Here is a 26,589-nt window from a genome sequence, read left to right on the forward strand (position 1 = left end):
CCCGTCAACGCTTCACAGGTGAGGCGCGGGGCTCAGAACGGCTTAAGTACCTCGAGCGGCTGTCAGGCTCCACTCCCGCTCCTGTGAGACTGTGTCAGTGTCTGAGTTGCGAGGTCGCCGGGACCCTGCGGTCCTGGAGGAGCACAAAGCGGGGGCGCGGCCCGCGTGCGAGGACGGTGGCTTCCGTCCCAGAAATGCTCTGCCTGCCAGCGAGCAGCCAACCTCTATTTTTTTATTTTTTAAAGAACCGTACAGCACGTACTCTTTGGGTTTTTTTTGGTCTTGCTTTTTTCCTTCAGCCTCATTATATCATCCGTTATTCTGTGTACCAACAGTTCATGCCTTGTTTATTCAATGATTTTTTTTCTTAATTTATTAATTTATCTATGGCTGCGTTGGGTCTTCGCTTCTGCGCGAGGGCCTTCTCTAGTTGCGGCGAGCGGGGTCCACTCTTCATCGCGCTGCGTGGGCCTCTCACTGTCCCGGCCTCTCGCTGCTGAGCACAGGCTCCGGGCGCGCAGGCTCAGTAGTTGTGGCTCACGGGCCCAGCCGCTCCGCAGCACGTGGGATCCTCCCAGACCAGGGCTCGAACCCGTGTCCCCTGCATCGGCAGGCATATCCTCAACCACTGCGCCACCAGGGAAGCCCCCAAACCTCTATTTTTAACACCTGGCAATTTGAGAGACGAACTCTTACCTTCTAAGAGTTGGACAGGACCACCTGGCCACCTAACTCAGAAATCGCCACAGACCGTTAAAGGAAAAAATGAGCAGGGCAGGAGAGCGGTGGGGAGAGAGAGGAAGGGGGGCCACGGAGGGCACACTGACCTTCCACTCAGTCATCTCCCTCCGACACGCCACCCAACTCCACCTCCGGTGCAGCAGTAACGGGCAGGCATCTGCAGTCCGGTGTCTCCGCAAGGACGGCAGCAGCGATCGTGACGGCTGATGCTTACTCTAGGTGCCTACTCGGTCCCACTCAAAGCGAGCTCTGACGCTTACACAGCTGCCACAACCCACTTCTCTTACAGAAAGGCAGCTTCCTAAAGCAGGTAGAAAGCAGAGCCCCGGCTCAAACCTCAGCGCTCCTAAAACCACTCTGAGGCTCCTGAATTATTTTCCATGCTACTGAAACTCTGCATGAGGCTTCTAGTGGGTCCCCTAGGACAACGGGCCATAATGTGATTACAGTAAGACTTTAATTAGACACAAGGATGACTGACCCTCCCACTTCGCAAACACAGTCAGAGACCGTGGGATGAGGAGAAATGGTTTTCTGAAGACCAGCTGGGTTTCAACCCCTGAGTACCTGAAGGGGCCTCTGCAGGTTACTCTGAACCCCAACTTCCCCACCTCTGCAACGAGGAGGCGACCGGCAAACTCACAGAACTGCTTAAAAAGAATTGGAAACTGAGATGATGCCTATCAATATAGCAAGCACCTCTTAAAATCAATTCATTGCTGAAGGCCTTCTCTGAGCGAGTGACGTAACTTCAGAAATACTTTCTCTTCATTTCATACTGTTTTCCAACTGCACTGGCTCCGGGCGGGCATTTTGTTTGTTTGGGGGGTTTTATTGGCCGCACCGTGCGGCATGCGGAATCGTAGCTCCCCGACCAGGGACTGAACCGGTGCCCCCTGCGTTGGGAGCATGGAGTCTTAACCACTGGACCGCCAGGAAGTCCCCTGGATGGCATTTTGGAATCTCTCTGCCAAAGAGCTAATGAGCGACACCAAGAGATAAAATGCAGCCAGGGGGAGCTGCTATTTAAAGAAATCCTCATTGAACTGAAGAACTGTTTGACCTGTGACTGTCAGCCCTTAATTACATGGTGCGTCAGCATTTTAAAAGAACTGTCTCACGAACGAACGAGCGGTTGGGGTCCACGATGGCGCCTGCCCTGAATGTGGACATGTGAGGCTTCTGTCTGCCAGTGACTTAATCCAAAGAGTTTAATAAAGGGCAGTCTTTGCCAGTGAGGTAGTAACGTATTATTGCTGGGAAGGTGAAAGAGCTACTCAGGAAATATGTGAATACAACACACAAACTGCTCAGAAAACTGCTGTTTTCTCCGAAACAGCAGCAGAGAGAGGAAGCCTAGGGGAATTTCAGGATGGAGTCATCAGGGGGGCAGTGGTCGAGTGGAGGCGTGGCCGGGCTAAGGCAGGAAGGCGGGCACCGGTCGGACAGGACGGGCAGGGAGGAGCACAGCGGTCCCAGGGGAGCGGGACCCAGCCTGCCAGGAGACCGGCCCAGGTCATGGCGCATGGCGCTGCCGCCCGCGGTCCAGGCTGAGCTTCTACAAGATCTCTTCCGGCTCCACGATGGTTTCCCTGGAAACACACGTTCTGGACTCACACCGATACTTTCTCCTGAGACTCAGAAAATATAACCCACGGCCCTTTGTGCTCAGGATCCCCTCAGGCCACCTGCCAGGGCCCAGGCAGATCTGTCGATCACCAGGCAAATAAGCCTGTGTGCGGGGAGAGGATGGTGTCCCTCCGCCACACCCAGTGGGCGCCCCCCAGGAGGCAGACAGCAGCCCCCCTCTATTTCCCTGCTCCCGGTTCCTGGGCAGCCTCATCAAGTTACCCCCTCCTGCCCCTCTTAACCAACACTTTCTATTTTTTAAAGCCATAGCATCAATGCAGAGACAGACCCTATCGTCTGGGGCCAAGGACCCCTCACCTGTTCTCACTCTCAGAGGGCAGCAAGTGGGCTCATTACTAACCCACCGCTTTGCCAAGCCAAAGTCTAAGCCACTTTCCCTTTCTGGGACCCGAGCGATGGTGTCTACTGTGTCATCAAAGTCTATGAGGAGGAATGTGATGATTACACAACAAGGTGAATGGACTTAACGCCACTGAAGTGTATACTTCAAAATGTACAATAAAAAATAAGTAAAAGGGCTTCCCTGGTGGCGCAGGGGTTAAGAACCCGCCTGCCAACGCAGGGGATACGGGTTCGAGCCCTGGTCCGGGAAGATCCCACATGCCGCGGGGCAACCAACCCCACGAGCCACAACTACTGAAGCCCACGCACCTACAGCCCGTGCTCCGTAACCAGAGAAGCCACCGCAATGAGAAGCCCGCGCACCACAACAAAGAACAAAAGCAGCCAAAATAAATAGATAAAATAAATTTTTGTATGTATTTTAAAACGTAACATTCAAAAACTAAAAAGATTCCTCAAAAATCTTAAGTTATTGCTACAGGACCCAACCACTCCTAGATATATAACCAAGGTAAATGTAAAAAACTTGTATACAGGGCTTCCCTGGTGGCGCAGTGGTTGAGAATCCGCCTGCCGATGCAGGGGACACGGGTTCGTGCCCCGGTCCGGGAAGATCCCACATGCCTGGAGTGGCTGGGCCCGTGAGCCGTGGCCGCTGCGCCTGCGCGTCCGGAGCCCGTGCTCCGCAACGGGAGAGGCCACAGCAGTGAGAGGCCCGCGTACCACAAAAAAAAAAAAAAAAAAAACTTGTATACAAAAACTTGCATACAGGTGTTCACTGCAGCATGATTCATAATAGCCCCAAAGTGGTTAAACAACCCAAATGCCCATCAGCTGATGAACGGATAAACAAATGTAGTCTATCCATACAAGGGAACAGTATTCAGCCACAGAAAGGAATGAAGTACTCCTTCACGCTACAGCGTGGATGAGCCTTGAAAACATTATGCTAATGTCACAAAAGGCCACGTATTGTGTTAGTTCAGGTGTATGAAACGTCCAGAATAGAGACAGAAAGTAGATGAGTGGCTGCCTGGGTGGATGGGTGATGAAAATGTTCTAAAATTGTGGGAATGGGTTGCCTAACTGTGGATCTAATAAAAAGTACTGAATTTATACTTCAAATGGATGAACTTTATGGTATTAAATTATATTCAGTAAAGCTGGTTTTTTTTTTTAAAAGCCAAGAGGCACCCAACCCACGAGGAGCTGCCCAGTAACAGCTTTTCTGTTAAAGGTGCCCAGGCAGACTCTACAACTTCTATCCAAGTTCAGCTGTGAAAGCAGCGCTTCGTCCCCCATATTTTAAGTCTGCTTCAAGTCAAAACTCTGCCATTCCCCACCCCAACCAATCAATAATTATAGCTCTGGCTGCAGCTGATAAGACAAAGTCCACTCTATCTGCACAAGCCATTTAACATACGTTAACAGTCTCTCTGCTTTGAGAGTTTCACGAACGTGAAATCAGCTCCTGTTTAATAAGCCTTAACTATACGCACTGCCTCCGCTTTTGTCCCGGTACACTGAACAGAGGCTCCAGTTTCAATACACAGTTTAAATTTTCACGGTGACAGGGCACAGAATAATAAAACCGAGGAAGACTGCAGCATGTGTTGGTTTAAGTGATACACTTAGTTTAAGCTTCTAGCTCACACAGGGCCCGGGGGAGGGGTATCCCTCTCGCTCTGTGTGTGCCTATGGTCCAGGACCTCAGAGAAAAGTGAATCAGAAGAAAAGATCATCAGGCAGCAAAAAAAATTAACAAAGTCTCTTAGCACCAGCACAGTATTTTCTAAAACCGTCACGGTGCACTAACAGGACGAATAAATCACTGGTGAGGCAGGGGAAAGACAGGCCCAGCTTGGGAAGCTGCAAGGAAACTGCACAGGAGGCGAATTCGGGGTGGGGGGCGGTTTCCCGTACCGAACGTTTAGAATGCTCCCAAGGCTCGGCCGCAGACTTCTGTCTGCCAAGGCACACCTGACAGGTGGGTTCACGCCACCCTCCTGGGCGTTCACAGGCTCCCGCACATCTCCCTGCGGGCAGCTGTCTGCCTGCCCCTCTCCTCCCACGACGTGGCCGTGACAGCGCAGTGGCTCTGGAGAAGCCTGAGAAGACAAATGAGTCTTCGATGCGGCCGGGAGAGCAGCCCGGGTCTGGGAACGAGAAGCCTGCCTGTGCAGCCCTGCAATTACCGGAAGGGATTTGGCAAGCACTTGTGAGCCTGGGCCTCTGAATTTCTGTACTTCGACAGACTCACTTTGTCCTCCTGGGGCTACACCCCTGGCTGTGTCGCTGCAATTCTACACATGAGGGCAGGCAGTGGACGGTGCAAGGAGCGGATGGTGCCTCCCAAGGGCTCCCGCTCAGGGGGCCCTGCTGCCCGGGAGGGGCACCGCACACCTGCCATCGATCAGCCAGGATCAAGTCAAAAATGGCTCTGTTCTCGTTTTCTCCAGCAAACGTACACAAAATTTCTTCTCGAGGAGCTTCTTGAGGACATTTTCGTCTGTGTGAAGTGGTCCCAATGGGCTGCACGTGAAGTAGGAAACAGAAGGCCGGCGCTGGGAAGGAATTACGAGATGATCTACAAGGTTCCAAACCAGGCCCCCAGCATACCACCCTCGAGTCTCTGCTGGATCTGCGCGCCTCATACTGCTGTCATAGTGTTCCTTAAAGGAAGCCACCTTTTCATAATTAAAATGTTTTCAGAAAACTTGTATTCTTCTCATAAACGGAGCACCACCAAATGATCTGAAATCAGATACGAAACTCAGCTCCGTCATCCCACGGGAGCGCCGACTGCTTCCCGCGGGGACCCCGAAGGGTAGGGCCTGACAGGTAGTGAGCGCCGGGCGCATCAGCATCTAACAGACGTTAGAATTTAACGCTCTGTTACGATAAAAAACGTTCGCGATCTCCCTGAAATCATCTCGCACGCAGAGCACACCCTGCATGCTCTGGCCCGCGAGCTGGCGCACTGTGGCACTTGGGCCCATTTTTGTGTTGACCCTGAGTTCAGAGTGCTTTGTTAAGTTGGTTGAAAACAAAAAAAGTGAAAAAGAGGAAGAGGAAGATCATTATTCGACAGAGACCACGTGCAGCCCCAAAAGCCGAAAATATCTGCCACCCAGCCCTCTTCAGCTCGTTCTCATTACACCTCTACTTTGCCAACCAGGCGACCCAAGACCAATTCCGCTGAATGACTCAGATCCACTGCACACAGGTCTTCAGGCTTTTGATAAAGGAATTCCCCCCAAGAGGCCATCAGTTAAACACTTTCAAAACGGGCCTCCGTCCAACCACTTCGACGTCATTGTAGGGAGTGAGTCTCGTCTACAGCAAACCAGATGGGGGCGGGGGCAGGGCTGGGACACAATTCCTCCACCTGTTCTCGCCCGCCTCCTCGGGCCCCACCACTCCACCCCTCCCACCAGGCACTGAGGCTCACCTGTGTGCATCCTGATCACTCCGGCACCAGCAGGTGAGGGCGGAGACCCCCGGGACGGAAGACCCCTCCGCACCGCCAGCCGCAGCCCCCTGGTCACCCGAGACAGGCCGCTAACACGCCGGACCACCCCCGCCCTGTCCCCGCCTCTGTAAGCAGGCACTAAACTCACTTCACAGGACCCGGTTTGAGAGTGCCCTGTTACCCGCAGGGGGGGCCCTGATGGCTGCGGCCTTGCAGGCAGTGAGCTCTGGATGTCTGCAGCTGCTGATGTCCCGTCAAGAACACGGGCAGCCAGGCCACCCCACGTACAAGGCCTCTATTATAGAGCCGCACAGCTGGACGGGCCTTGAAGCCTCTGGGGGGCCCCTCCTCCCCCTGAAGGGCGCAGCTCCCGGACCAGCCTAGACCCCCCTCACTCTCAAAACGGCCCAGAGAGTCTAGTGATTCGTTGTAACAACACACTGCATTATAAGAAGACATTTTTTTAAATCTTCAAGTTAATGAAATCTGAGCAGCTGGTATGTCACAGACATGTCCCAGTCACATGACACAAATTAGGTTAATAGAAAGAAGAGGTCAGGATGGGGGTCAGAGGTTTCCTGACATAACGAGGAAGCTCTCTCACAGCCTCATTCTTGCACTGCCTGGCCGGAGCGAAAACTCCTGGTAGCTCCTGCCTGAGCGTGAACCTCTGGGCAGGTGTGGTCACAATGCCTTCACGGCACAGAACGAAGTGGCCACCGTGCCCAGCGGTGCCTCTTCCGAACGTCCTCTGCCCTGACCTCAGCGTGAAGAGACCACAGGGATCCGGGCACCCTGGGGAGGAGGGGGGCTGGAAACTCAGCTCAAGTTTGTTACTCATTTGTTGAACCGAGCACATGTGAGACGGAAGCGCTTCTCCTACACCCCATTTTATACCTGCTCCCGAACCGTAAGGGATCGGAAGCCCCACTAGCCCCGAGCTGGGCGAGCTCGGACATGCATCATCCCCGGTTTTCTGACGGAAAGACAGCTCTGTTCCGGTCTCACCACCTGAACACCGAGGAGTGAGTCTTGCCTCCCCTACGCCTCCCCACCCGACTCCTGCCTGCTTCCGGCTCTGAAGACCAAAGAGCAGAGAGGCAAGAGCGAGGTTAACATCTCAGATAAAACCAGATGAAAAATACGGCGGGCAAGTGACTCACCTTCATTCCCTGGGCTCCCTTTCCCTCTGCAGAGCTGCCTCCCAGTCTGGGGCAGGGCCAAGCGGATTAACACGTGCAGTGCCCTGAACAGCAGCCGGCACACAGGAAGCACTAACCATCACTAGTTTCTTAATCCGTAAGAGGTCTTATTAACCACCACCGCGTAAAGTGCTTTGAAGATTAAGCAGGCACTTTAGATGACAACTGTGTTTTTAATTCTATGAAGGTATCCTGTAACTGACTGAGCACCACGCAAGCATACAGTTTAAAAAGTACTGGGTTGGCCGAAAAGGTCGTCATCTTATGGGAAAACCCGAACGAACTTTTTGGCCAACCCAATAAAAGGAAGCTTACTGTTTTGACTTATTTCCATCCGTAGCAGTTCAGATGGTTGAAAGTTTGAGGGCTACTGCCTCAAAATACTTAAATTGACTTAAAAATATTAAGTATATGAAATGTACGAAGAAACAGACATACACATTACAACTAATATTGAGTTTCTAACCACTGATTTTTATTTCTGAATCTGTAAACATCCCGGTTTCTGCAGCGCTGACGGCCGCCGTCGTCTGCGGTGCGTGGGTCGGCGGTTGGCGGCGACCACGGCCGTCCTGGTGTCCGCTGTCATTTAGGAGCTGGGGCGGGGCGGGGGGGCTGCTCTGGGAGCCTCCTTCGCCAGCGAGCAGGTCAGACGGTGCGGGTTGCGGGCTGACACCACTCCACCCAGGGGCCTCTTCACCTGTTTGGCTCTCGGGCCAAATCCGGCCACGTTGGGAAATGAAATGCTCTGCTTTACCTGCCCAGCCGGGGGGGGGGCGGCTGCTTCCACTGTGAAACCCCTGGCGGAAAGCGATGCCCAGGCGAGAGGCCACTTTCCTCCTGCCAGGAGGTCTGGACGCGCACAAAGCCCCAGTTATTTGTTTTGCCAGACCGTATATATGTTGAATGGAAATGTTTGTTTTCTGTGTCCCACTCTACGTCTCAAGGGACAAATGATTAAAGAAGAAATTCAAGGGCATTTCTTTTCCGCTCATCGCCTCCAACCTGGTTATATTAAGAGCCCCACTTCCTGCCTTTTAACTTACGTTTCTGTCGGCCTATCATCCACTCTTCTTTGTTGACCTTTACATGTACAATGCTGCTTCAAAACCCTTCTTCAAAGGAAAGGTCAGAGTGAAATGTCACCGGGAACGATGCCAGATGGCCAGCAGCCAGGGGCACCCGCTCCCAGAGCTGAGCCTACCTGTGGGGTGTGTGACCCCGGGACCAAAGGCAGGAGGGACGGCCCGTGGCTGGACCCCTGACCTACGGCCGGCCACACCCACACCAGAGAAGACCAGTTCACCAGCCCAGACCCCCAGGACACCCCATCCAAGAGCTGCTTACAGAGCGCCCACTGCACGCACACGCTCTGTCGGAACTGCAGGTGACAGAGAAAGCTCCGTGCTCCCTGCCCTGGAGGTTGGTCATTTAACAGGAGAAAGGACATTTAAAAAAAGCACAGAGTGAATATGTAAGAGGATTTCCAAAAGGTGGAGGGTTGGGAAGCTGAAAGAAACCTCTAAGGTTACTGCACAGGACAGAAGATGGCTGTAACAGATGGGGAAGGAAGGACCGACAGGATGCAATAAATGAGAACAGTAGAGGCAAGAGATGGGAACGCGTCAAAGGCAACTCTGAGCTCTCAAGCCTGGGAGGCTGGGAGACTGAGGACTCGTAAAGAGGCAACGTCAAGAACACACATTCGGGCGCAAAATCCAAGTCCGGGTTTGGAAGCACTGAGATCGAGGTGAGGGTGAGACCAAGGGAGGCGCTGTGACCCGCCATTCTGACTCCACCACTCACTCTCTCGGCTCTGGTTTACAAAATACAAGTGATTCCAGGCTCACGTTAGCAGCACGGAAGACCAGTGCCGGTTCACGCTAGAGAACTGGAGACAAGCAACACGTACACACAACTGGCAAAGGCCAACTGAGTATGTTAACAATTCAAACCTGCAAAATCTGATCCAGAAAAACTGGACTCGGAAGGAATAGATGGCACAGAAGAAACAGTGGCTGAAGCTAAATTCACCACAATCTGCTATGGATACATGGCTGATAAATGCTGAAGATTTAAATGGAATATAATTTACCCTGATGAGAATAATTTCAGAAAAAAGCAAAATTTGAATGGTTTGTCTGTGCTCTAAAAACTTAATGACTTAAACTGAAATTCACTCAGGGAAACTTTTTCATCCAAAATTCATCTGTGATGATTCTTTCTGATAAAGTATTTATATTCACGAACAGAGTCAAAATATCCTCGGAACAAAACAGTGTGTCAAAATGCCCTGTGTTCAGCAGCACAGACACCCGGCACACAGCGGGGTACGCGAGCAGCTGAAGCAAAGACTCCAGATGGGGCATGTGCGGGGGTCAGTGCTGACAGGGGAGTCGGGGGGGAAGCTGGCTGCTAAGAGCCCTGTGGGGAGCAGGCCCACGCTTTGAGCCCAAGGAGGGAGCATTGCTCTACGGAAGGGGAAAGAGCAACCTTAAAAAGAGTCCAAAGCAGGACTTCCCTGGTGGTCCAGCAGTTAAGACTCCACGCTTCCAATGCAGGAGGCACGGGCTCGATCCCTGGTCAGGGAACTAAGATCCCACAAGCCATGTGGTGCAAACAAAAAGTCCAAAGCAGCTGGACTTTCCTGAAGTGGAGAAAGGGGTGTGACTCCATGTTTCTCCCTGAGGCCCACACCCTCACCTCTCAACGTGAGCCAGGAGCCAAAACAAGGCCAGATGAAATACAGGACGCCCACTTGAATCAGAATTTCGCAAGAACAACGAATAATGGCTTAGTGTATAATTATGTTCCAAATATTGCCAACAAATATTTTTTCAGTATAAAAAAAGTTGTACTAAAAAAGTATCCACTGCTCACCTACAATTCAAATTTAACTGCATGTCCAAATTTAACTAGTCATCCGTCCAGCATTTTTAGTTGCTCAACCTGGGAACCCTCGCCTGGTGTCCACGGCCCAGGCCCGAGCGCCTCACCTCCACCCACACCCTCCGTGCCCCTGCCCACCAGCCCTGAGTTCCACAGACGGCCTCTCTGCAAAGGCCTTTCGGCAGACCAAGCAGCAAGTAAAGATCCCCCCATCCGTATCTAATGAGCCTCCCCCTGTCCCGCCCACATACTGTGTGCATGGAGGAAGCTGCCACCACAGACTCAGAAAAGGAGAGAGTCTGCCGGGGGGGGGGGGGGGGGATGGCCGGGCGTGTGAAATATTTCAGAGACAACAGGGGGTGTGGCTGATGACAGATCACTAGAGGGTCTAATGAGAAAAGCCTGTCTAAAAGTGAGCGGTTTCAGTAGCAGCTTAGTTTCCAGAGGGGTGAAAACAGGTGCTAGCTAGGGGCCTGGCATCCCCCCTATAGCCAGCTGAATCGTAAAGAACTGGCTTCTCAGCCAGCGGCTGGCATCTTCGCGGTGCCTGCAAGGACCAGCCAGCACCTGGGTAACTCAGCAACTGCCTGTGGGCAGCCAATCAATGCTGCTGCGTGAATCGATGAATCCACACTTTCTCAAAGGACTCGTTCTGAAATTTGAAATCCTACATAATTAAGGAAAATCAAAGTCTAGGGTAAATCTTTCATTCCCTGGCACTCACCACGGTAGCTAACGTTCTTTGCTCTTTCACTGGTCTGATGGCTGAGGATCATTGGTAGGACGAGTCACAAGCGTCTGTGCTGGGCCCAAACCAAACAAACGAACCAAAAACACCTGCTATTCCACCCAGTGAGGCACATGTTAAGATTCACAGGCGCAAAGCCGAGAAGCAAGGCCACCACTTCCCAAACTAAAGTGAATCTAGTTCCCAACCTGTTATTTTCTACGCCCCTTTGTGTAACTGTTGCGGCTGGTATTTAGTTACGGGAGTGCTTAATCATACAAACATCCAAGAACACCACAATTTTCTCATTTATACATAAAAGTATTATTCAACCCCATGCCAATTTCCCTTGCTCTGTGCTGGAAGAAATCCCAAGGACGCCTTATCAAAACAAAAAACTTCAAAAAAAAAGAGGACGACATATATTTTTACAAAGAGAGTACTGCATACTGCTTCTAACTTAGGATAAATCCCCAGCATACTTTTGAGTTTTTATAAAGGAACTTTTATTTGCTTTGCTACTATGAACTTTCCATTCTGCTTAAAAGGCCCCTAATTGAGCATTTACAAACAAATCGAGCCTGGACAGAGTGAACGCTGTGTTGAGCTTTGGGATCCACTTTCACCTGGCATCAAGCAAACGTGCTCCACGTCTCTGCTGCTAAACATTTAGGTATTTTATGAAACCTAAGCTAAAAGCGGGTTTAATGCTCAAATTAAACCAAAGGTTTTTCATACCAAGGCCTGAAAAGTTTAGATTCAAATGGAGTCCGTGTTCTTAGTACTTGTTCTTTCAAACCTGGCCCAAGGGAATGTATCTCTGCCCTCATGCGGGGGACACGTGCCAGCTCGGGTTATCTGCCGCTGCCTTGCAACTTCTAAGAAAGGACCGATCCACCCACAGCTCCCCATTCAGTGCTGGAGATACACTTTTTATTATAAATTTTCAGCAAACGTCACTCACGCTCAGGGCTGCCTAGCGCTGCTGCGAACAAGAGCGCACGCGCGCAGGACTGGCAGAGTCAGGGAAGACCACGCTTTCTGCGGGTGGAAAGAACCACACGAGTGTCTCGGCTGAGACCCAGCAATGTTCTAACGGCAGGGAGACAGTTTCTCCACCGACACAGCCCGAGCACTGGGGGTTGGTCACTGCACCGTATCTTTGGTTTCCTCGGGCCCCCAATTCTCCCTGAAGGCCGACACCAACAATACCGATCTCCAACCAGACCTACGGCACTCCGTGGGGCTAGGGGACGCCAGACCTGGAAGGGAGGTGTTCCGGGCCCCCTGCTGCTCCCGTGCCGACGGCCTTACCTGTTCCGCTGAGGACCCCTGTCGGATGAGGGCACTGTGGTCTTGCCAGACGACAAGCGTGCCGTGTCTACTGACGTTCAAAGTCAACGGAAGAATGAGAAGTACAGACAGGGGAAGGAACACCCACGGCCCAAGCGCTGAGTGCAGCCCCAGGCTGAGGGCTTGGCCGGCCTCTCCCCGTCGGTCCCCAGGCAGCCCAGCAGGGGTGCCCATCCGCAGGGTGCGGCCCCGGGGCTGGAACCCAGGTCCGTCTGGCACCACAACTCCTGCCCCCCACGCTTCCCACCCAGGCGGCTCCAGGTGAGAGGAGCCCTCGTCATGGCTGCTCATCTCCACTGCTGATTTTCTTTATCGATTACCTACATTTCAATGCCAATATGAAACTGTACAAACTATCACCAGAGAAACACAAGGCCAATTCTAGAGTTCAACTACAATTCCACACATAATGTGGTCTGCTGTCACTGGGGTCTGGCGTGGCTAAGGTGCGGCGACCCTGACAGATGGGGCTGAAGGCGCCCTCGCCGGGCGCCTCTCCTCGCTGCCACCTTCTCTGTGGCTGACTTGGCTCCTGCCGGCGTCCTGTTGGTCCTGACGCCGTCCTCCCACCCAAGCGGGTCAGGCTCAGCAGGAGCAGGGCACCGCGCTCAACCGGCCCCCGTGAGCCAAGCGCGCCCCGCCGGCTGGGAGAGGCTGAGGAGGACACGGACTGGCCAGGCAAGTGAGGACGGGGCTCTGACCGCAGGGCAGTGCACGGGAGGGAGCGCGCCCTGCAGAGGGCAGAGGAACCCTCCAGAGTTCGGTCCCAAGTTCGGGCTCCTAATTCAGACGAGAAGGCCGTGCCCGTCCCGGGCTGTGTCTCACTCCACAAGGACCGCGGAGCGTCAACGAGACAGCTCAGACGGGCGTCTCAGGCACCAAGCTCGCCCTGCACCTCTGAAATGCCACGCAGTCCAGACTCAGGGAGCCAAGAGCAGAAGAAATTGTTATCTCGGTCAAACCTGGTCTACTCTGGCCGAGAGGCCTGTCTTTGGAGAAGCTCACAAAGCAAACTTCGTACGCAGGCGTATCGCGCGACGGCACTTCCAAAGCTCCGCGACAGCCCAGCTGCACGTGCCAGCCGGCGGGGACAACGCCGTCCTCCGGGCGCCGCTTCCCTCTCCCGCCTCTGCTCCTTCTGGTCCTGTCAGCGACCAGCTGCGGAGAGCGCTATGTGCCTTTTCTTACGCCGAGGCAGTTGAAAGTCCTGACGAGGGCCAAGCTGACCGCCAGGGCTGGTGGGGAAATCCGCGCTCGCCACGCCGTGGTCTGCGGGAGCTTCAAACTCGGGTCGCATCTCTTTCTGCCGGCGCTGCCAGACTGCGGGGGGGGGGCGGGGGGTGGTCCTAAACCTTCCACTTGGCCCTTGTACGAGCTGAGCTCTCCTCCATCCCCAAACAAAAGCCAAGCCTTCACTGGGATTTGCAGACTAGAAACTTCCCCTCTCCTGTAATACAACCCTTATCGGATTTCTGTTCAGAGAGCAGATATTTAAGACATCTGCATCGTGGCTGTACAATCGAAGTCTTTTTTGCAGCTCTGACCGTTTGCCATCCTTTGTCTGCCATTGACCCTTACGTGAACTCGGTGGCACAGCCGAGTGTGCGCCGCCCGATACGAGGGCAGGTTATGTTTATACACACGCATCTGCCTACCTAGCTGGGGAAGCTCTGTCACCTCCGGCCCTGCCCACTAAGGCAAATCCGAAGGGCCTTGAGCAGAACGCCCTTCCTCAAGGGGCTCCGTGAAGCCGAGGCCGGGAAAGGCACCGGGCGCCTCAGGGCCTGTCTCCAGGCCAGCCCACCCCAGACTCAGCAAAGGAGGCCTGGGTGCAGAGAGACACCCAAGTCCGGGACATCCGCTCTGGTCTGCTGTTTCTCCCTGGAAGACAGGCACCCTGAGGACCCACCAATGCTAGAAAAGCAGTGAGCCTTCGGCGTCGCCCGCGTCGGCTCCCTGTCTCAGCCTGTCGAAAGCAGCGAACCTTAAGGAGCCGCGTTTGCCCTTTTCTCTGCCCGCGGGGCCTGGGCACAGGCAGGGAGCCTCCGTTCTCTCTCACATCCTTGAGACCACCTTTGTCTTTATTCCACTGCCAAGAAGTATGTCTCTTGGAGGAGGCGGGGAAGAAGCAGAAACAAGGACCCTGCGAGGGATTTTCCAAAAGAAATGTTTCCAGCGAAAGACAGCTCTTTCTAGAATCACAGGCCCAGAGCTTCAGCTGGGCTCTGCTGCTGACGTGCTCCATCCATATCCAAGCTGGGCGGGTTACCACGGGCAAGCTTGCTTTCTTTTTCCTTTGATGGCGCCTGTATATGTTTTGGCGTGTATGGCCGCCTAATCCTTTTGAAAGATAACCTCTCTCAAGCTTCCTTTCTGGTGAGACAGTTTGGAACTGAAACTTCTCATGGCCTATCCCGACATTCCAAACCCGCAGGAGACGCCCCCGCCCCCGCCCCCCCCCAGCACCCGGCTGCCCCTGCTAGGAAGCCCTGCCCGGGACGACGGCGAGCGGCCGGCAGTGTTGCGTCAGGCCGTGAAATCCCTGGTCCAAGGCAGCTGCTCGCCCTTTCCAGAGATGCGCTGAGGACACACACTGCTCTGACCAGCCTGCGCTCTTCTGGAGAGCTCCCAGGAGGCGCTCCGAGGCTGACGGGCCACGTGGAGGCCCGCGACCAGGTGCTTTTTTTAGAACAAAAAACAGCCACTCTGCTCCTTCTGGTTGCAACAGGTCACGCCACTCGACATTTCTGGGCTCATACAGGCCAAGTGACGCTTTTCAGTCAAAATCTCTGTCGGCATCCTAACACCGGAGCTTCTGTTTTCTACTACCTCGAATCTTTACTGTTCCTACTCAACATCCACTCTTACAGTCTGGACACCAAGCTGCTGCACGGAGCTCTTTAGAGGCTCCATAATCACAGAACGTCACCCACTTCCTGCTTAGGGCTGGAAACCCCAAAGCGAGTATCCTAGTGCCATCTCTTCGGAATCCAGAAGCAGAGAGCGTGGCCCTGAGGGCTCGGACCCGGCCAGGGTCACTCGGTCCGGGGCTCGGCTGGCAGCAAGGAGGTCTCTGGACTTCCAGGCCAGTCTAACGGGGGGGAGGCCTGCCTGGGACACTTGCTGGGGAGGGGGTGCTGAATCCGCAGGGGGACCTCAGGGCTGGGCAGCGGGGGGCGAAGGACTCCAGCTCCAGCCCCCGTCCATCCAGCCCGGCTCCCCTGACGCCAGCACGCCTGACTCCCGGCTCATCCAAGAGCTGGGAGAGACCATATCCCTCTCCTGAAAGTCACCCCTTGTCACCTCGAGACGACCCACAAGCAGGCGGGGAGCCCGTCCCCTGGGCTGGACGGCACTACCTTCTCCTTTACAGACATTCATTCCCCACACCTTCTCACACACGCACACGTCTCAACTTCCCCACCGGCCGCTTTGCTGAGCTATCAAGACTAATCGCCTTCAGCTGACAGCGTTCCCCTCTGCCAAGGTGACGAGCGCGGAAAAGCTGAGGGTTTCCTCACGGCCCGACCACAAGGTCTCACCCATGTAACGCACCGTTCATCCTGCCACTTGGTGAGACAGATAACGTGCAAGTCTCTGGAGACTGAAAAGTGTACGAAAGGCGATTATAAGACACTCTGCATGAGACGCCATGAATCAGATCTGATTTTCCCCAAGAAACAACGCCGTGGTGGGATTTCATAAAGCAATACATGCAGGATGAAAAATGCAGATGCTACCAAAGGCCACAGAGTCAAGGACAGGGCCAGGCCCCACCCAGACCCCTCAGACCCCACCGTCACCACCGCCGTGCAGAGCCCTCCGAGAACGTCCGGTCTTGGCTCACGGTTTGTACAGAAGTGATCACAAGTCCCAGATTTTAAAGAAAAGCATAAATGATGTCTCCATATACTACTTCACAGAGAGCCTTCCCATGAGCACATGAATGAATGAGCCAGATAACACAGCAAAAATAAAAACCAAGTACGACCAAGTGTAGTCATACTCCGTTCCCATCATGTCTTCCCTCATTATTTCCCCCGTGACAAGGAACACTGAGATCAAGCAGTTCTGGCGAACTTCCAGGCGTCTCCACAGCATGTGCAGTGAAACGGGAGGGAACAGAGCCCTCAGAGCTTTTGAGACACTGATCTGCTTTGCGGTCATCCTTGCACTTCCCAACGCAAAAATGCGCAGTAGGCAGACATGCATCCCCTGACTATTCAAAGGTCAGGGGCTGAGGCCACACCTCTGGGGCTTCTGGGCTGCGGGAGGAGGATGGACCCTCACCTGAGCACCCGACCGTTTCCAAAACTTCCTCAGAGGCAATCGGAAGGAAACTGCAAGGGGCTTAACACCTGCAAGTCCGCCCAAACCCACACCCTCCCTTGCCAAGCGGCATCCTGGTCTTCGGTCTTGGAAGCAGGGAACCCCGGCAGCCCCAGGCCCCGTCCCTCCACACGGCTCCCCTTTAATTAAAGGTCCTGACACCCCATCTTCCACTAAGAACTTCCTGACCAAGAGAGAACAAGTAGCAACCTCTCCTTAGCCCCTTTCACCACCCCGCAGTCTCTGAAGCCTCCGCATGCTAATTCACACCTACTCCATTTCAGCACAGTCACCACCTCTGAGGTGGGCTCTTTACTGGGCAGAAACCTCCAGAGGCTGAAGCTTAACCCTTTACACACCAACCCTAACTAGAGCTCATGGTTACTGAACACCAGGCAACGTTCTAAACTCATTTTACAGATCTAATCATCTGCACAGCCTACAGCGTAGGGACTGAAGCTCTCCCCTTCTTCCAAATGGGGAAACTGAGGCTGGGAGCTGCAGGGGCTCCCACACACGGGCTCCTGAGATGGGGGCGGCCGAGTTCTGGTGCCTCCTTCTACGTACGCTATTCCTATCGCCTCCACCCTGCCAGGAGCTCTGCCCCTGCAGCCTGAGTCTCCACTCCCTCTCTGCAGTTGGTGGCAAACAGATAACCAGGCTGGTCAGAGAGGAATGCGCCGCACGCCCCTCCCACCCCAAGGGCCCGGGGACAGCAAGTGCCTGGGTTCCTGAAAAGACATCTTTTGAGCTTCTACTCAACACCAGCCACTGGCGGGTCCAGGAGCCTGGCCTCAAGGGGCTTGCGGTCCAAGAGCGGCTGAGGTCTCCTTGACGAGGTGCAGTTGCCAGTGGTTTGACAGATGCCGGCTACTCCAAGAGAACCCGGGAGCTGGTTAGAAACTCTGCCCCAGACCTTGGGAAACAGACCTGCAGGTCCACGAAATCCCCAGAGGGGATCCGTACGCACGCACCTGTGAGCCTGTGAGATGGGTTAGACACCCGAGGTCTGACTTTAGGACGTGAAAGGCACTAGGACATCATGCAAATGTAACTCCCATACTTATGCAAAACGTAGTCCTCTTCTCCATCCTGCCCCTGCTGCCACATCTGTCCAATGAGGATGGAGGGGCAGCAGTCGTAACGAAGAGGCAGTAGGCACGGTGCCGTGGAAGCGTCTCCTGTTTTGTGCGCTACCTTCCCAGCCATGGTTAGTCTTGGCCCTCGGTTTAAAGTCTTATATTTATTAGTGCACACTTTGCATCTGTGGGTCCAGGCACTAAGGCGAGGTCTAGACGAGCAGGGCTGTGGCCCTCAGGCCACACGCACAGTAAAGTCGGCCCGGAAGTCCTGCTGGCTGGGGGCAGTGTAGCGTGGGGGGAGGGGCTGGGAGAACTGAGTCCGCCCTCATGAGCTGGGGACAGGGCTGCTGGCTCCCACGCAGCGTCAGACTGGAGGGAGGGCTCCTCTGCCTCTATCCCTGCTGCCAGGGCCACACACCTTGCTGGAAAGAGACACCCTGTGAGGGCTCGGGTCAGAGCCAGCAGCCCCCAAAGAGGCTGCAAATCTCCCACTAACCGGGGGGCTCTCCAGGGCGGTTCAGCAAGAGCTGCCTTGCGGATGCTCAAGGCAGGACAGTTAACAGGCAGCCAGGGGCTGCAGGGAAGCCTGAGGAATTCAAGGTGGCAGAGCCCTTGCAGTGAATCATCAGACCACAGACCTGAGAGCCTTTCAGTAACTAGGCCTGAATCCTAGCACAAGTTACAGCTGATATTCTCCAAATTCTGATTGCATCAAATTCTGAGGCTAGCAAGACATTCTTCCCAGTTCAATGTGGATTACTCAAAGAATGAGTGAATATTGTTGCCTAATGTCTTCCAAGATTGCCCTCTAGGGAGAAAGAAAGGTCTTCCAACAAAAGATTTCCTTTAAAACCCAAACTTGCTGCTAAAAATTTGAGGTTATAGACTTATGGGGGACATGTTATACAATTACAATTGCAGATAATCCCCTATTTCACATAATATTAACAAATATAACAGCATAAAATCAAGTTCATGAGGATTCTTCTCAAATACTAACAACAGTGGTAATATTTGTCATTTATAAATGAATTTTTAAAAGACTACAAATTAAGCACTCTGAATTCTTACAGTAAACTTACTGAGAAGCACAGTAAATAAAAGAAGTTACAAGAAACAAGGACAGATATTTGTACGTTGTCTCAGTAAACTAGGTGATTTATCTTGTTCTAGTTCTGTTGTCACTGTGCTTTTGTTCCATAGAATCAATTCCCTTGATTTACAATTGTTCTAGGAATTATATACACAGACTTATTTTCTAAGCAAAAAAAAAAAAAAAAAAAAAATTCAAACGCTTCTCAAAAAAGAGAACAAAATGCATTCAACCTTTTCAAGAAAAACTATTTAATGGTACGATTGCTATTGCTAATATTATAATCTCAACGCTCTGTTCAATTTTAAACCATCAGACCCCAGAGTCTAAAAATTAATATTTCTGTAAGAGTGACTTTTCTCCCTCTTCTTCCTACAAATCCTCAATTCTGAAAGAGAAGGCTTACCTTTCTGGTGGACTCTTCCTCAAATCACACTGAAAAAAGTAAACACACACAAAAAGGTCAAAGTGCTGAAATTAACAAAAGTTTGGGTCATCCCTGAAAAAAAACCACACAGCCTGACCAGGCCACCTTCAAAACACCAGCACGTGAGGTCAGTTTAGGACAGAGCTACCCGGGTTTGCACCAGCAGCAAAGCACACTGGGAATTCACACAGGTCTTGCCTTGTGTCCCTATTTGCCTTCTGGGGAATCATCATAGATAATAATGTCCACTTCGGTCAGAAACCCTTAAATCACCACAAAAAGAAACAACCTCTACCCTCTGACTGTCTTTGTCTAAATCGGTGTGGACAGAGAATTCCTCCCAGGCCCTAGGCCAGTGAGTATAAAACTCAGGACACCACGGAGGAGGGGAGGGTGGGCAAGGAGGCCAGCACGCCCACGCCCAGCAGTGTTTGTAAACTGCAAGTCGCCACCAGGATTTTTCGCGATGTAATAGAAAAGAGTAAAAATTATCAGAGTGCAGCCCAGGTACGAGAATGAGTACTGTTTGGTGGGAAGTTTCATTTTAATCTGCATATAAATATGTACTTCCCTGTGTGTGCACCTGAGCACGGTATCAGTTTATTTCCTCTTGTAGACTGCAGCCACCCTCAGGAGAACCGGGGTGTGGGCCCCAGCAGCCCTACCCCAGCCTGAAGGAAGCCTCCCCAAGGGGCTTCCAGAACCCTGTGCAGATCGGGCTCTGAAACCTAAGTGCCTGCGTCCTTCTGAAGGAGGAACGAAACGATCTCACCAGGGGGAAGCACAGGCAGCTGTGACACACAATCACTGAGACCAGGGCCATCCTGAGATGCTGTGTTACTAAAGAACCTTCTGAGTCAGAAATGGGGCGATGGACGGATGGCCTACTAGTATATCTTGGTAGTACTGAGACTCGAAGATGAGAAACTTTCCCTGGGCAAAACAGGCAAAATTCTCAACAACAGGACAGGTCAAGCCGGTGAAATGGTACATCAGCCACAGAGTACCTGAGCAGTTGTCTCCTTACCCCATCTGTGAAGGAGCCTAGTAGCCAGCCCAGGAAAAACTTATCCCAATACCCTAATTTCAACAAGACCCGATTACTCCAAAAGTAGAAACGTCACAGTCACTCATTCACAGGGTGTTGTGTATCAAAGTACAAAATGTGGTACACGTTTGTAGCCAAAACCCTCCAAAATAAACCCCAAATCGAGACGCCAGGACAGAATTACAAGAGAAATTCAAAATAATTTATTGTTCTTTCCACTTGCCAAAATGTTACTACTTGGCTCAAAGACACCCACCCTTTAAACTATACTGCTGTTTCACTAATTATAAAAATAATTCATACAATGAATATTTGCTGAGCACTAACTAGTTCAAGTGCTCCACACCTAGCAGTGAACAAAACAGAGACTGATTTTAAGTGTTTTCTTTCTATCTCATTAAGAGAACACTGATTACGGAAAATTGCATCCAGATTATTTTCACTTTTAACAGTAAAGTTTTTCCCTTAAGATCAAATGTTCCTTGAAAACATCACTTTTATTGGCTACATGATATTCCATCGTGGATGGTGTCATAATTTACCAAAGGACATTTCTAAATGCTGACCACAGGATAAAAACACAAACGCGCGAGAGAGACACAGTTAAACACAGCACGTTAGATCCAGATTTAGGACCTTAAGGGGGAAAAAGGGGGAAGATACAACCTTACCGATCACGGACCCCGGGCCGATCACGGACCCCGGGCAGTGGACATGTACACGGTCCCGGCTTCCCCGAGCGCCACACGTTAAGGCCTAACTTGTGAATCTCCCTTTTTTATAAGCCCCACTCCCTCTTTGATCCAAGAGAACATTGTCTACACAGAACAATACGTTTTCATTTCAATTTCCCTTCTTTTCAGGAAAGGAAATGTTTGCGCTTCAAAGGGTCTCTTTGAAGAGCAGCCTCCGGTGCCGGCCCGGCCAGGTTTGGAGTTCCGGGGCCCCAGCGGGGTGTGCAGTCTGGGCGGCTGCCCACCGCAGTCCCTCCCTCTCCAGGCCACCTCCTTCAAGGAGAGGGTCTGGTGCGGGAGAAGAGGAAACAAACATGGAAAAATACTGGGGGCTTTTGATCATGGCCTTCAGAGGCCCTGCTCACACACAGTGTAGGTTTCACAGCTCAGGGAAACTGAGGTACCAGCCGTCGGGAGCCGGGTTCTAAGAACAAAACCCTTCCAGAAACCAGCCCCACCCAGCGAGGGCCCCTTCCAGGGCCGGGGCAAGAGCGGAGTCTTGGGGGTACTGCTGGTGATGACAAAGGGGACGGCTTTGACAAACGAAACACAGAAAGCAGCAAGATCCACACCTCACCCAACAGTCTGGAACCTTCCCCCAGGAACTTCTGGGCTAGCAAAGAACACAATTCACCATTTAGAATTTCTCCTCTTATCACTCTCCTGGCCCGCTCGTAGCGGCCGGGAGACTCAACAACCCTATGAAATAACCGCAAGCTACAGGCCAAGAGACCAGGACCATTCCTCTCCATCAGGGCCCCTACCCATCCCTCCCCTCTGCTTAGTCTGGGAAGCCAGGGCTACACAGCAGGCAAGAGAGGGCCTGCAACGTTTCTTTTCAAGGCTTGAACAAGTTCTGGGTATTTAATAATCAGCTCCACCCTTCCCCACCCCGAGGGGGTTATGTTTGCCTGCTCAGGTGGGCAACGGTCCAGGTGGTAGGCAGGGGCATGAAAGGCATCCGCTCCAGGCAGGGCGCCTGCTGCCCCCGCAGCCCGAGGCCTTGCTCCGGGCCCCCGCCCTGTGTGTTCGGGGTGCGTTCGGGGTGCAGGTCTGCGGGAGCACGTCACCCTGAGCTGAAGTCTCCCGACCAGGCACCTTCCTGCAAGCCCTCTACCCTGGTCGGGCGCTCAGCCTCTCTGCCGGAATTATGGATGCTGTTTATTGGCTCTTTCATTTACTTTTCCATAGTTTCCAAATTTTTCACAATACACATTCTAACTTTTAGGAACTTTTTTTTTTCTTAAAGAGGCTTATAAGGTAGAAAATTAGACCACAGTTCCATTGAAAGAGCCTCTCCTGAAAACAAACAAACAAAACCAAGAAAACGAAAAACAAAAAACCAACTACCTACATGCATATGTAAAGGACATTATTTGGACAACTGGAAGTTGAATATGGACTGTGGACTTGATGATGTCACAAATGTTAAATTTCCTGATTTTGATGTCGTACTGTAGTCATGTAAGAGGACGTCCTTATTCTTAGGAAACACACTGAAGCATGCCGGGGTAAATAAAAGGACGTGATGTCTTTGACTTACTCTCAAATGGTTCAGGAAAAAATGCATCCGTGTGTGTAGACAGATTAACTGATTGACAGATAAACAGAAAGAAAGAATGAAATGTAAACAACCGGTGAATCTGAGAAAATTGAGGCGCTCCTTGTAACCCCTGTAACTTCTCTTTAAGTCTGAAATGCTATCCACAAAACGTTGAAAGAGCAAAGGAAGAAAGGACAGAGGCAGGAAGGGGCGGGCACGAGTTTCCCCACTCCACCTGCCAGCACCCACGGCCTCCCCATGGGGCCAGGGCCACTGCCCCGGGGGCCCTGTCAGCGCACGGTCTCTCCAGCGTAGACAGTGCCTGCTGCTACCCTGGCTCGGACAGCCGCCAGCCCCGGCTTCCTGAGGGCGTCAAGGAAGCACCTTCCAAGGAAGGAGACCCCTCCCCACCTCCTGACACTACAGAAGGCAGCAAAGTGAAGATCCTGGGAGAACGGCTACTGCCACTGGCCTTGAGAAGGAGGAAGAAGGGAGCCACTTTTCCCTACAAACAAGATGACCCCCTGCAAAGGGCCCTCCCGCAGCGTTGGAGAAGGGGAGCAGAGACGACCGGTGGAGATCGGTGAGGCCGGGCTCCTGTGGCCCGGGCAGGAAGCCCCTCGTCCAGCCAGCTCTGGCGATGCCAATGGCAGACTACTGACCCAGGAGGAACGCAGCGCAGCCTCCGTCACACTTCAGCACAGCTGTGTCAAGGACCCCAGAGCTCCAGCTGTGCCCGCAGTCCAGGGCTCAGAGAGGAAAGATCTGCGCTCAGAAGAACTGGGGCAGCTAGAGGAAAACAGCCGGCTGCCGCCCCTCCAGGACTTACTCGGAACCAAGAGACGTGTGGCAGCCTGGCATTCCCAGGTCCGAGTGCTAATCTCAGGGCCCGGCGTGGCCCCGCGCACACGCGTGCCAGACCACGGGGCCCAGGGCGAGCGGCCGGAGCCCCAGGCCCAGGCTCACGCCCACAGGCCTAAGCACGCTCGGTGTCAGGGCCCTGGAGCCAGGCCCCAGGTGCAGATCCTAGCTCTGCCGCCTACGACCCACCCCGGTGCCCATCAGCAACTTGTGTCACTTCTCAGGGCCTCCATCTCCCCATCAGCCAAACAGCCGGACCAACCTCAGGGGCGGCTATGAGGATTACATGACAACAAAGAAAGTGCCGAGCCTGCGGTGAACACTAACAGGGCTTGTAGTCTGGATCTCACTCAGCCCCAGGGCCTCTCCCTTCCTTCCTATTTGGTGTAAGAGACTCTGGTTAATGGTACTTGGTAGGCAAATAAGAAGATACAGAGGAAGAGCCTTTTCAAGCCGACCTTAAAAGGTCACCCCCAGCATCTTCATGGGCAGGAAGACAACGGTGACAACAGTGAGATGAAACGCCGGCAAGACGTTTGCTCCCTTCCCCTCGCCGCTGCCCCGTGATGGGGCCCCCATCCCAGGCCAACGCCCTGGGGCATCTACCTCAGCCCTCAGAGGAAGGGATGAACAAAGGTGGGAAACAGACTTGGCCCCACTTTTTAAACCCAAAGCGCTCAAGGTAATTTGGACCAAGTGTCTGGGGTCAGGATGGACGAGGGCAGACACTCCCCAAACACACAGACACACGCACGTGCACACAGACACGCGAAGGCCACCCCTGAGGATGGGACCTTGAGCTCTGCTTCCCAGAGGCGTGAGGAGGGGACAAACCCAAGGCTGTGGATGTGAGACCTGCGGGGACTGGCCTCCCCGACACCCCAGTGCCACGCCACCCACTGCAAGGCAGACACAACTCCAAGGAGAAGAGACGGCCTTTTGACACCTTGGCAAAATGGGAGGGCAAATAAAGTTGTTACACATTTTCTTCTTCTCCACGCCAAAATCAAAGAACTGAGCTTTGTTTCCAGTAAAACAGCTAACATTTATACGAAGCGCTTGGTATGGCCAGCTGCATTAAGTGCGTAACTTGGATTATTGCCTCATTTAAATCCTCTCAATCCTGTAAGGTAGGCACTAGAAGCCAATTATTATGCAGGCAATATGGAAAAGGATTCAAACGTGGCTCTGAGAAATATCTTAGAAAAGGCACTGGTCCTGTAAGCGGAGCCCACTCCGGGGCCGGCCGGGCGAGGCCCACGGCACCTCCTTCGGCCCCCGCAGTGCGTGGCCCGTCGGGGAGAGCAGGGGGCCGCCCGGAGTCGGCAAGGCGAGCGGGTCTCCGCAATGTGGGGCTCCCTGTGCACCCGGCACGTGCGGAGAATCAGGACCCACTCCTACGCACGTGGCAAAGCACTTGGTTGTTCCCACAGGCAAGAACCTTATCTGCATTGGTCTTCTGAAGAAAGCACTACAGCAGGAAGACAGAATGTTTCGGAAACAACTGTCTCCAGAGGGGAAAGGTGACTCAGGGAGAAGGGAGACGACGTGGAAACACAATGTCCTACCGTACGAAGGACATTCTTTCTCCCTCCTCAGTATAAGTCCGCCTCTTGGTAGCCTTTGAAGGCTGAACGGAGCTTGATTTCTGGTTGCCTTTATCAGAAGAGAAGGCTGGCAATGGAAAGAACTTATTTTGTGAAAGAATCTAAATGGACTGACCTTTATTCTTTCAAAGAATATTCTGCACTTCATGCTTATTGGCTTCATCACGATGAGGCTGAGAGGGCGGGCTTCCCCACGCTACAGGCAGGGCAAGAGCACGTCTGCAGGGTTCCGACAGCCCAAAGGACTTGCTGGAGGCTGCACAGAGACGGCAGCAAACCTGCACCAAAGACGCCTCGGGTGGCGCCGTTCCCGGCACTGGACCACCTGCCCCGGCTCCTAGAAGCAGCGTCTGCATTTCAGGGCGATCACCTCAGGCTGCACGGAAGCTGGCCTCTAACTCCACACACCTCTACCCTCAGTTGACGTGGTCTGTCCACCAAATCTACCACCTGGCGGTCCCCTGCTGATGACCATAACCAGAGGAAAAGCCAAATGAAAGACGCGGGTGCGGCGTGACGAGGGAACCTCGTGCCAGAATCCATCCCAACGTGCAGCCTGTGTCCCCTGGGTGAACGAATCCTGACCGACGGGTGAGGCAGACAGCTTCAGCCGCTGCTCTGCTGAGGCCCAAGGTCTGAAGGAATGTCTTCGGAGCCAAATGAAGACAGCAGTCCACCAAATCCTTTTACCAATGTGCTTCCTGTCCTTCTAGCAGATCCACAGGGGGCAAATGCACTAACCCCCCCATGATGAACTGTGACTTGCTCTGAACAAGTGAAGGGATAGTTGCTGTCAAAGTTGCTTTGCAGTTAGGGGTGGGGACATGATTACGGAGAAGGAAGAGAAGCCGCTGAAGTTACCACAAGGCCCATCATCTGCCACCAAAGATACTGCTCTGACTGGAACAGACCTAAACCTTGGGGTAGATACAACCTTGGCCTGGGGTCCAATGCCAGTGGCCTCAGGCCCAAGAAACGCGTGGCAGGCAGACGTCCCGAAGGCCAGGAGTGAAAAAGCAGCTGCGCCCCACGGCTGCAGCCCCCAGGCGGGCCACGGCACAAACCCGCGGCCAAGACGCCCACTGGAGGGCGCAGGGGAGAACAGGGAGGCCGCGGGCTTGCTGGGCGGAGGGGAAGGAGGCCCAACGCCGCGGCGGCACGTGGGCGCAACACGGCAGCTCCGGCTCAGCCCCAGCCCGTGAGGATGGAAGCGTCTGAAAAAAGCCGGTTGTGACTTTTACCGAGTCCTTCCCAACGCGCTCTCCTCAGCCTTCCCCACCTCATTCGCACAGTGGCTCCGCTCTACGTGGAACCTCATCGGCCTTTCGCGGCTCTCATGGAATCTTCCTTTAAAATCCACAGGCGGAGCGAGGACACCAGCCTGCAGGAGGAGCAGAGCTCAACCAGCTCACATTCCTACCGTGTCCGCCCGTCCAAGCCGCACCGTCTCTCCCTCTCACAGAAGCGACATACGGGCACACTCTCCTGT

The 26,589-nt window shown here is 53.2% G+C and overlaps 1 protein-coding gene across 8 annotated transcripts in view; it reads right to left on the reverse strand.

The window, feature by feature from the left end:
• The window catches only part of SLC7A1 (solute carrier family 7 member 1), an 86,295-nt gene that overhangs the window by 57,264 nt on the left and 2,442 nt on the right, over positions 1-26,589 (reverse strand). Inside the window, exon 1 of one of the 8 annotated variants that reach the window (XR_010837218.1) lies at positions 21,022-21,190. The exons of the other annotated variants lie outside the window; for them this stretch is intronic. The gene's annotated coding sequence lies outside the window, so the exon portion shown is untranslated. Of the gene's footprint in view, positions 1-21,021; positions 21,191-26,589 lie in introns of those variants that run through there. 8 annotated transcript variants of the gene reach the window in all.

The sequence above is a fragment of the Kogia breviceps genome, chromosome 16 (genome assembly GCF_026419965.1).
Source record: "Kogia breviceps isolate mKogBre1 chromosome 16, mKogBre1 haplotype 1, whole genome shotgun sequence".
NCBI lineage: Eukaryota > Metazoa > Chordata > Mammalia > Artiodactyla > Physeteridae > Kogia > Kogia breviceps.